Source organism: Corvus cornix, chromosome 7 (genome assembly GCF_000738735.6).
Source record: "Corvus cornix cornix isolate S_Up_H32 chromosome 7, ASM73873v5, whole genome shotgun sequence".
In the NCBI taxonomy this organism is placed as follows: Eukaryota; Metazoa; Chordata; class Aves; order Passeriformes; family Corvidae; genus Corvus; species Corvus cornix.
In genome coordinates, this window is record NC_046337.1 from 19,159,172 (window position 1) to 19,171,301 (window position 12,130).

Sequence of the window (12,130 nt, forward strand, 5' to 3'; positions counted from 1 at the left end):
ACCATTTCACAAAGTGACTTACTTTATAAACCTCTGTGATCTGACTTAAACCTGTGAGATGGGGCTCACACTGTGCAGGTGACCAAGCAAGGCCACTTGTGCACCAGCATTTGGCTGGGCCCCCAAGAAGGGGCCAGCACCTTCCTCCTCCCTGGCAGTGGCCTGACAGAGTTCCAGAGAGGTGGCAGGCACAGGCAAAGCTCCCAGCAGATGAGCAGGCAGGGCCTCACCTGTCAGAGACCCTGTGGAGGATGCAGAGGTTGCTCTGTCCCAGCTACCAGCAGAGCTTTTCCTGAGAGCAGCTCTGCACTGGGGAGACACCTGAGTTCAAGGCGACACCATCAAGACTAAAATATCTCTTTTCCCCTGACTCCCATCTTTGCACGTGTGCTGTGCTATCAGCCTTTCAAATTATCCCTCCATTTGCTTCCAAGTTCACTTTTTGACAGCCAGGCCACTCATATTTTGTATTTAGTCAGAATGGAACCACAGGATTAAATGATTTCTAGTTAACATCACATTCTAGTTCTGGTTTTATGTCCAGTTCTGTAGGAGAGATCTTATGCTCTAATCAGCATGCTTAGATAGGATTTTATTTTGAATTCCTAAATATATCTTATTTGCTTTTATGAATGATATCCACTTTTTTCTACTTACATGGTCTATATTTTGAAACTTATTTGATTGTAATCCTATTAAAACAAAAAAAAACACCTCACAGTTCTGGACTGTTAAAACCACTGTACAGCTTCTCTCACCCACATCTTCTCTAAAGAAATTTATTTTTAGAGATTTGCCATGAGCCTTTGCAGTGCTTAAGACAAATGGATTGTATTATTGAATCCCACCCTCAGGAATCATACTTCAATATAAATCAAAACCAGAACCATTCTTTCCTGCAGGCCCACTAAAAACCTGTGTAGAAAAATAATTAACAGCTTCACAAAAACAAAATAAAGTCTAGGCTTTATGTGACTAGAGTAATGTATAGAACACTAATAGCATGTTTATAATGACTAAATAGAAAATGCAGATAACAGAAAAATACTAATAACCCTCATGTACAAGGACAGTCATCTCCAAGTAGGAAAAATTAACTAATAAATTTCTGTGCAAAGCTGTCATTTATATGTAGCTGTCAACTGCTACAATTTCATTTTTTCCAAGGTCTGGAAAATGAGGTCAAGATCAGTTTCTGCCAATTAGTTCTGAGAAAACTGTTATAAAAATCACAGACTTTCTGAAAAGCAGGCATTTCTTGTGGGCTTATTAAAATCCTATTTAGGAAAAAAAAAATCCATTTCAAAGCTCAAAATAAAGAGTTATATCATTCAGCCATAGCAAACCGTCAGTATCTATATATTTACAGAGAGCTCTCTCTACAGGTATATAGAAATAAAAAACTTTACATAAGTAATTACCCATAGGTTTAGTGACTTACATTGTCCCCCTACACATATGTGGGGATAATTAATATGAAGAGCTAATCCTTTACTCCTTTATAGTTGTGCAAGCCACAGGCTGGTGTCAGTGCGGCTGGTTCTTCCCTCCCTTGCATTTCTAATCTGCTGCTGTGCAAAGCACTCACCTCTTAGACAAAACTCGAGGCTGCCCTGCAGCTATACCACCATTGGGTGGGCCCTGCTTCTCTGCCCCACCTCTTGAACACATGAAAGCTGTTTGCACTGATTTGTTCCAGGGGGCTCTGGTCCTCCCACGAGGTCATCAGTGGAGACTATAACTCATCATACATAACCACCCTGCTCACCTGCCAGAGCCCCATGACCAATACAAGATGTTTACGAGCATCTGCAAGAGGCAGCTGCATCAATTTCTGCCTGCCAGGAGAATCCTGCTGAGGGCTTGAGAACCTGAACACTTGTAGAAAAAGAAATAAACATTAATATGGGAAGGAGAGACATAAAATGCTTTAGCATTTGGTATTATGGGCATAGTAACTGATTTTAGATTTTTGCTTATATTATCAACATTACTCCAGGTTGCTCTTCATACATAAAGAATATATTGTTCAGTTTCCTCTGAAATATGCAGCTGAAAGGTAAGAGCATTCCCTGAAAACTGCAACTTTAACCCATGAGTTCCTCAATTTCCAATGTATAGGAAGATGTGGCTGGTTTTATTGTTGTTGCTTCACCTGTCCTCACCAATTCGTATCATTTCAACCAACAATTGCCAACAAATCAGTTCAAGACCCTAATTTGACCTATGAGCCTGCCAGATTTGGAAGCTAGGTGGAGGGATCAGCTAAAAAAGCCTGTGAGAGATTTTGGTGTCATTGAGCACATTTTCATAAGAAACCTGCTCTTAATGGAAAATGTAACTACAGAGGTTTGGCCTATCTTGGGAATGAATATGGCCTCAGAGCATACAAAGTTTGGCCTTCCACAGCCTAAGCTATGCACATTTGCCTCTAACTTTAGTTTTAACTTGAATCTCTGAGGCTCCTGATTTGTTTTAGCTGTGTTAAATCAGATTTTGAACACTACAACACTGTTAGATCAGATTTCCTATCTCTGCTGCAAATGGCATTCCGTTTTCATCCAAGCAGCGTTCCCTGAGGTCCTCTTGACCCAATCAATTAAAAAACTTATTTTTCTTGTGGCCAAGCTACAAGAAAAGGTACATTTTCCTTTCATCCATTTAACCAGCGTACATTTGGTCTCTATGAGGTGAAAAGTAGAGCCACAGCTTGGGGCGTTTATTTGCTCTGTGACTTTCTGAAAGGAGCTAAGTTGCCCATATAAAACTACACTTCTCTAGCATGCATTCAGAAAGCTCCACACAGCTTCTGAGAGTGCAGGAGAAAGCAATTGGACCCAGAGTGTGCCATGTTCTAATTTCTGCACATGCAAAACCGGGGGAATGCTACACACCCATCCACACATTCACTGGGTGGTCCTACAGTGTGGCATCAATAGAAATTACTTAAGTAGAGGTGAGTCACTGCAGTTGATCTGTCCAGTTTTTTCTGTGCACAATATTCACTATTGCAGAATATTACACTGATATTTAAAACTAGATTTCCACCCCCCCACCCCCCAAAATAAAGCTAAACACATGAAGATGTAATTGTGCCTTTCTATTGAGAATCAACATTAATCCCTGTTGCTTTTGGCACACCACCAATTCATCTTCATATCTCAGTTTGGTTTACTGTAAGTTATAGCTTAAACCAGACTCCCACATTTCTGAGATCTACGCAAAATCCTTGTTGCACCACCTCCCTCACTTGCTGTACCTCACACATGCCGCAGAGCCTTTCCTGCCCCATCGTACCAAACACTGCTTCTCACAGGCTGTCTAAGCCTTCCTCACTTTATCATCAGGACATTGACTTCACCGTCCCCATAGAGGATGCAGCATCTACCCCACTAAGCTAAAATTCAGCAGTAGTCCAGGTTCCAGCTCTGGCCTGGGACAGACAAGTGTCGTGTGTTTAAGACACCAGCCTTTTCTTTGCAGTGCCTTGATAAATCACAAATGCTGCTAGTGCTCTGTACTTCTGTATAAAAAAAGCTAGTACATATCCTACAAGTTGGTCTTTAAAACTTACATGTAGGTGATTTTTCACATTTAGATTGGGTGTTGGGATCTGAGGATATAATCTTCCATTTTATTCAATGTGTCACAGCAGAGAATACCATAGTATGAAGAGAAAAGGCTGAGATAGGAAAAAGCCAAGTCTTGGTTGCACATCTGATGCCAATGAGCATGTAGTGACTTATGCAAATCACAATGCTCTTCATATACATTTACAATAATGATGATTGATGATGATGATGAAAATAAAGTCACTGTTCTGGTATTTTATTATGAAATGTTGTCAATTTCAGCCCGTATCTGTGTTCAATAATTTTATTCCCTTCAACTATTTTAAAAATTCTTTCTGGTAAAGAGTGAGTCCAACACTTTTATTTTTGTCACTAGACAAAAACTGCTTTCCTCTTTTGTAAGAAGCAATACCGGATCTCAAATTCTGTAATGAGCTGTAATGAGGTGGTAAAAATGCAATGAAGAAACAGGACCAAAATTCAACACTAATCACTCCAATTTTCTGTAACATTCCTGAGCACTCAAAGTTTCCTATTTCAGATCAATGCATAAATTATATTTAAATTTTATTGTGACTTTCACTATATTCCCAGAAGCACTCACAGCAGTAATTTGCCATTTTGGTCTAAATGAAAGGAGTACATTTTGCTCTCACTTAACCACATAACCTCATTGACTTCAGTGAAACAAGGAGCATGAGAATGAGTCAAGCCTAAGTGCAATTACAGTATGTATACAGAATGCTGTATGTGCTATTTACAATGTGAAGACATTTTGGAATGAGAGGGAAAGCTGATCCTACTACATTAGAGCAAGATAATTTTGTCAAAGGAGCAGCAGTAATACACGATGTGTTACTGAGTTCTGCTTTAGTGTTTTTCATTTGTTAGCATTTTAATTTGGTACTGAACAAAACTATCAAGTTCACAAAAAATATTAACGCTACCATAGTCCTGTGCTGCAAGGTCAAAAGATGGCTACAGCATATTAAGGTTTTCCTGTTTAATTTAAATCAGGGAATGGAAAAGGAAATCTTACGACCTTTTTTGGAAATATTTTCTATATAGAGAGAACACATAAAGGCATGCTATATAATTAACCAATAAAACAGTGTTTCAAGGCAAACATTAGAATACTAAATAATGAGTACAAGTTTAATTTGTTGCAACTCCAGGGACTGGATATAACTGCTCCAAGCTCTTCAGGAAATCTTTAGAGGTTGAATTTTCACATCCCCACACCCACGTTCTGAAGAGCATGCTCAGCAGCCACTTCACCTCCTCCTCACCCAGCCCTCAGCCCTGTTCTGCCTCAACACCTTATCATGGGTCACATGCATATCAAAGCACTCATGATACAATGGCTTCATAAAATCACCCAGAATTCAAAGTTACATCTTTACAAAGTCCCCAACTGCCAGACAATAGTGTAAATGTATAAAAATATCCACATAGGCATTTTGTATTATAGCTTGGCAACAGAAAATTACAGTAATTATAAATAATGAAGTCTTTGTCAGGCTTCAGTGATGGGAAGACTGAAAGACACTTAAAGGGAACATCCCTCTGCCTTCCCCACACAGACATCTATTTAGTGGTGCTTTCCAACATGGGCAGAGCCTGAGAGTGAGGAGAAGCAAAGAAGTAGCTGCTCCATCCACCATGTCTCTCAGACACTGCAGGGTGAAGATCCCTTTGGGAATCAAACTTTAGGAGGGGCTCAAAGCAAACACAACTTCTGCTCTGTGAGCCAACAGCAGTGGTGCAGAGGACAGCTGCAATTTGACAGTTCCTGCTGCTCCAGCATGCACAAGGCAAGTCCCGTAATTTGGGATCTACAGCTTTGGGGAATATGTCCTTTGCCTATCCTACATCACTGATGCAAATCCTCGTGGAGATTAGATTACTGTGTTCTCTTCTCTACGCTTTCTATTAAACCATGTTTGCAAAGGATTAAAAATAGCTCCAGTAAGGCTCCAATTATAATACGAAACAAACATTCAAAGTGGGTTAGGTAATATATGCAGAATTCAGACCCATTTTCCTCAGGTAGAATTGAGAGGAATAAAGCAGGTCACGGTAAGGACAAGTCAGCTCACAGACACAACCTCAACTGGCTAAAGCAAAAGATTATTTGCTGGCAAACGTTAAGCTTTCCCTGTCCATCATCTGTGCTGGCGCCACATGGTTGTGGTTGGCCACAAAGCAGAAACAGAAGTCCAGATCTGTCTGAGAAACACTAAACATATGCCACAGCTTCCACAAGTCTCCAATTTTGCAGCACATTTTTATATTCTGAAAAGCAATGACACTTTCTTACTGGCAAGTTAGAAAGTAAAAACAAGTAACTATATAGCCACACCCTCCTTTCACTCCATTCTGCAAAATTACCTGGCCATGAAGAGGAAGATAAAGATTTTAAAAATATTAAAACTTTAAAAACATGAAAAATTACATCTCAAGCCTGGACTTTAAATAATGTCATCTGCTGAAATGTCGTTATTTCTTTATCAGAAGGTTTAAAAAAGACAAGTACCCAGTGGTTTAATGGCCTTGGAAGAACATTTGGTGAGGATTGCTCACTGAATTTTGCTCCAGCATAGCTCTGTTTGGTTTGAGGTGCAAAAATAGGTTGTAATTTGTTAAAGTGGATCTACAATTTTGGGAAAATAAACATTGCTCTATCTCCCTTTGACAAAGACAGCAAACATCACCAGCACAATTGTGGGAAGAGTGTAGAATGGCTTGGCATCGCTCTTCCCAAATTCATGACCAAATTGTAAAAGTGATCCAAAAAACTGTTGGAGAAGGAAATTCATGTCAATTCAGTCACTACAGCTGACTGCAAATGCATAACAACGTACGTTTTCTCATGTTTTCCCAGACAGACTAGCTTTAAAATCCTTAAATGACTGGATGTAATCTATGATTGGAATAACAACATGAGCATCATTAGAGAAGCGTGTTTCACCAAACTGGAAGGGTTAAATAGCACAGCTACTCATAGAATTTGTACTACTTTTTCTGGCAATCTGTATGCAGATTTGTCACTTGTTCAGCTGTCCCTAATAGGGTCATTTGCATAGCAGGCCTAGGGTGGCTTATGCTTCAGGATGATATGAAGTTTGCAATAGCACTCTAAAAACATTCTACATTATAAAATCACTGAGCAGAGTGATTTGCTTGCTATGTGAGATGATTGGATAGTCTGCTCTGAAAAGCTCAATTTCACTTCTGTAGATATGCCTTGGCTTTCAAAGTGCTTAACCTCATTTCGAGGCTGGAAAAGGTATTATCTGGTCTGTCATTAATGTTATGGAGAGGGTAGAACTTCTCTCTTTAATCATCATCATAATGGTCACAAAATTGTTTGTTTCAAACTACCTTAAGTTTGAGATTCTAACCCAAAACTTGATGACAGAAATGTCAGTGCTTTATTTAGACATGAAGGACACTTGAAAGCTAGGGAACATTGAATAATGCCCCATTACACTTGTCCTGTGTGGCAGTTCATCAAATTAGTAGCACATAGCAATTAAAACCACTCAGTCAGACTTTTAGTTGGTGACACTTCCCCTTGACCCCCTGGCAGCAGCAGAACTTTCAGTGCTTAACTTCACAGGCTGGATGAGCAGGAGCCTAATACAAAGGGAACTTTTATAATAAAATAGAAAATTTGAAAATAAAATGCTCTACAGTAAGTACTGGAGATATATTTATTAAATTAAAAAGCATTATGAACAATTAAAAAGCATTTATGAACAATTATTTCACCTACTTATGTCCTGTACTACCTGCCGGCATCTTATTCAATCAGATCCTATTAAGTTATATCCCCAAACTTAAAAGCTCACAGTGTAATGAAAAAAACCAAAGCCAAGCAAAGCAAATTACATAAAGCTATAAATAGAGAGGAAAATATGCAAAGTAGAAGGATAATGGCAATTAATTAGTGTATTTTCTAAGTAAGACTAAGTTTGCAGGGAGAGGTAGCACTGTTTGTGAGATGATATTATATAACAGACAAAAGAACAGACATGACTTTAGGTATGCAACGCCGGCAAGGCCTGAAAAAGAAGCCACGGACTTCAGCCTAAGGGCAGCTTGCAAACAAATCTCCATGTTTAAATTAATTATGATAATCATTTATTAAATTTGAAAGAAAAAGCACCTTTGGAGAAGAAGGTAGTATTAGCAAAAATGGAGATGATTAGGTCCTGTGGGATAAGCTTGACAGATAACCAATTAATTATTATCCTTGGAACAATGAGGGTATCCTACACAGAAAACTGCAATGTATCATTAAAAAAGTTGCCTATTGAATACACGATTTGTATCCAAGAGTACCCAGAAATTTCTTTTCCAAGCTCTTCTTACATGAAAGGATGATGTTAGACATGAAGCTGTATTCTCACATTCTCTTCTGTAAGAACTTTCTCATGTCAACAGTAGCAAGAAACAGAGGGTTGTTAGAAGGCAGGGAGAGCAACCTCTGGAAAAATTATCTCACCATATGACCTACTGGCAGGAGAAATAATAGTTTAAATGTACTCAGCATCTAGTTAATTTGATTACTGTTTTATACCAATGTAAAAGTCAAATACATTATGGACTTGCTTGAAACAGATTGGGTCAAAATACAAATATTTATACACCACAGTCCACTGAGAGTATACCACAGGTTTTATTTTATTGAAGTTTTTCAAGGAATTTTTAAAAAGAAGTATTCCCTGAGACAAAAATATTCATTTCCTTTGATACAGAGACTTTTTTTCCCCCTATTTTTTTTCTCTTAAAAAAAAAATTAATAGATTTTTGGAACAAAAGTAAACTGGGCAATAGGTTTGCCACAATAAAGGAGTGGAATGGAAGACACACCAAAGTAGAAGTGTAACAGTGAGCCTCCTGAAAATGTCAGTGTCTCATTCAAACCCATACTAGTCACCGAAGCAAAGTTCAGGATGATTCCAATGAGAGTTGTGTCTAATAAGGAAAATGAGACCATAGCTGTCTTTGAATGAGAAATACCCCTACTTTTAAATAATTGCCTGATACCAGAGCTTTTAAGAGCAAAATGAGGTATTTTCTTCTGATGTTTTAAAAGAATTCTAAATCTAAAACTGTATATATCAACTTAAGCAATGTTCTCTTAATTTTATCTCCAAGCTCTGTAATCAAGAAACCAAACAAAAGACAATTTTAGTAAGAATTGCCTGATTAGCTTCATTTTACATTTTAAAATATAAATCTTTGAAATCTACATTCACATTTCCAAGTTTTATTGATATTCCTTTTTGAAAACTGGAGGAAAAATCATTCCCAGAAAGATAACTTTTCCAAGAGAAATGTAAAATAAGTGACAACAAGACCTTCATTCTAATTCCAGTGACTCTGATCCTCCTAGAATGCTTCCTGGGCAACAACCAGTGCTAAGGAGACCACATTAGGAGTTCTTCATTTTAAGTGTCTGGATATAGCTACAAAACCCCCCTGTACTCCTCAATTCAATTTGGAAAAATACTAATAGTAATTCAAGATGATTGAACATATTACATAAAAACATGGAAAAATAATTCTGCTTTCATAATTACCCACGGTGAACTGCCTCTTCTAATAGCATCAGAGGTTGAAGGACACAATGTTTCCTGGTGGTGTGGCTTTGGGGAGGCTGGAGAATGCTAGAAAACTCATGCAAACACACTGACTAGTTCATAGCAGAAGTCAACTTCAGCATGTACCATGTCTCTGGTTCTTCAAACCATATGCAAAACCCCTGTGGGAAACATGTGCAGCTAGGTCCAAATAATTGCCTGGAATTTACTCTCTTATATTAGGCTTTGATACAGAAACATAGAGCTGCTTGGGTTAGAAGGCACCTTAAAGATCATCTAGGTTCAACCCGGTGTAGTTTTGAGAATTCTGTCCACGATTGTATCTTTCTATATATATATATATATATAGTATTTAGTGTGGTTATTATTGATAACAAATAAGCAAAATAAAAGAGTGTTTATAGGCTGGTTTTTTCTGATTTACTTTTCAAGTAAATAGAAACAATTTGTTAATTCAGAACTCAGACAAACTGGTCCCTGGAACTATGCTAGAAAAACAAGAACCTTGGCTGTGTGATTGACAAAATGATCAAGGCTTCTACTTTTCCTAACATAGAAATTGGCAGCATCATCAGTGCTGGACCACCGATGCAGGTGATCTTCTGACAGACAAATAGTATTGTCATGGGCAAGTGCACTACGCAACTGCTGGGCACATGTCTTTTGATATCTTCAGCAGCATCTGTAATCAATGTTAAAATCTGGAACTGTCATTTGTCAAGGGGTGTTCAGGCTTGCTTTAAAGCCATTACACTTCTAATGCTAACCTGATGGTGCCAAGAAACATTTCCACCAAATTTTTTTCAACAATACTTAAGAGAGAGTTTTGTCAGATGTGCTTCCTGGCATTCTCTGTTATGCCAGATCTTTTGATATTTAGAAGAAAAGCTAAAAGGATGAGGGTCAGTGAAATGTAAGGAATATAAAACTTTTCTTTCACTATTCCTGTTTTCATGTTGTTCATCAAAACCACAATTTGAAAACCTCAGATAGCATGAGTTTCATTTTTATTTTAATTGCTTAACTGTATAATGGTATAATAACTTAATGGCTATGCAGCAGATTTATCATGAGGAACAGGCATTATAGTCTGACAATTCAAGATTACTGTTCTTTATACAGGGAATTCAGTGCCAATTATGCACTCTTTGTGATCTCATATTTTCACAGGAATTCCTATACATCAGAAGACAAATATAAAGGTCTGAAGCTCAGATGAGTGTCTTATTTCTGAGCATGCAATAGTGAGCTGTAAATCTCAAGTGAACAGGCACTCTGTCTCCAGTTATGTGGTGTTTACATTTCTAATGATAAGAAAAAAAATAAGATATATTTATGTATTTTAAAGCCTTTAAAATTATTATTTTTAAAAAATAAATGAACATTTTCCACATCTAAACACATTCAAATCTAAATTAATATAATATTGGGGGATACATTTATATAAAAATTCTGATCATTAATTTTCCCTTTAAGCAATATCCTCATTAAAGAAGATGTAGATCTTTAGCTAAAAAATTAAAGAAAATATTACAGTTGCACTGACCAACAACTATTGCAACTATCTAATGAGCTCTTCTATTGGACTGTACATATTTATTTTTACATGTGTCTCAGCATCTCTACTACTGACACTACCCATCATAAAGAGCCATTTCATCAGAAATGGATTATTTTTCTCTCCACTGCAGACTAGGTATAGCAGTTGACACACAGGAGCTGCAGATGCAGTGCCTGATGCAGTTTAGATTCTCTCAGGAGAATCTGAGACTCACTTTATCTTGACTACAGAAGGTTTATTTCTGTGTTGCTTGTAAAGCATAACAAAGAACACAGAACAGTAACTTGTATTGAGAACATCAGAAGTCCACCGGCATTTAAAAATTTTTGTTTGCCTTGTAGTCTGCTTGGTTTTTATCTTGTTTTTTCTAATGCAGAGTAAAGACTCTAAAGGCTTTATTTAATTTGAAAATAACTGTGTTTATATTAAAATGCTTGAGAGCATTAAAAACTTGATCTGGGCACAGCCCAGTTCCTATCTGTCATTTGCTCTTAAGTTTAGCTCCTGTAACAACAAAAGAAGAAGGCAGCATCTTGCTCCTAAAAAAGCTGTTATAGAAGCAATAAGCAGGCATGCTGGACATGGAAAAGGCTTAGGGTGGTGAAGGGACAGAGGTGATAATGAGAATTCTGAAAGTAGCAGTAGAAATAAAGGCCCATTCATTTGTGAGCTGAAAATCATAGGTCCTCTTTGAGACAGACACCACTTCTTTCAGTATTTACTAGACATAATAAAGTACACAGGGAATATAAAATTCCCATCTGGTATTTAAAATTCCAGAAGCCTAACCAGCTCTTTAAATGCTGTCACATGTTAAAATAGGAAAAGCCAGATGCTACATTTATAAAGTCAATGTGCTGCATCTTCTCAAAATCAAAGAGCTGCCACTGCTCAATCTAATGTGTTGGCATCAGACAATTAATCAGTTTAACAGTTAACCTTTACCAGAGAAATAAAGCAGTGTATGGTATGAGATACAAACAGCCATGCATTGCCCAGGCCAATTATAGACACCAGAGACAGAAAACCAGGCATCAGCAGGACTTCCAAATGATCCTTGGTAAATTAGCTTTTCCTCAGAACACATTCAGGATTTCTCATGTTTGGAGTCTACAGCTGTAGCTGCTGATCAGTAGTTAACTAGGCTGCCATGGGGCAAGACAGGGGTCACAGTAAAGAACTATATTTCTTCCATCTGTATCTAACAAATCAATCTAGGATCTAAAAAAAGAAAAAATCAGCCAAACTACAGGCCTAAAAACATACCAGGAACACAGTGTGGAGCCATTTCAGAAGTGTTTAATACCATCTTGGGTGCTCTTGAAGAAAGAGACTAAGCAACAAAAAGCTTGCAAATGTCACAAGCGCCATCCCACTAGAGATGA

At 37.7% G+C, this 12,130-nt stretch overlaps 1 protein-coding gene across 11 annotated transcripts in view; it reads left to right on the top strand.

Moving 5' to 3' along the window:
* Positions 1-12,130, top strand: part of B3GALT1 (beta-1,3-galactosyltransferase 1) — a 186,741-nt gene that overhangs the window by 151,846 nt on the left and 22,765 nt on the right. The window lies entirely within an intron of this gene.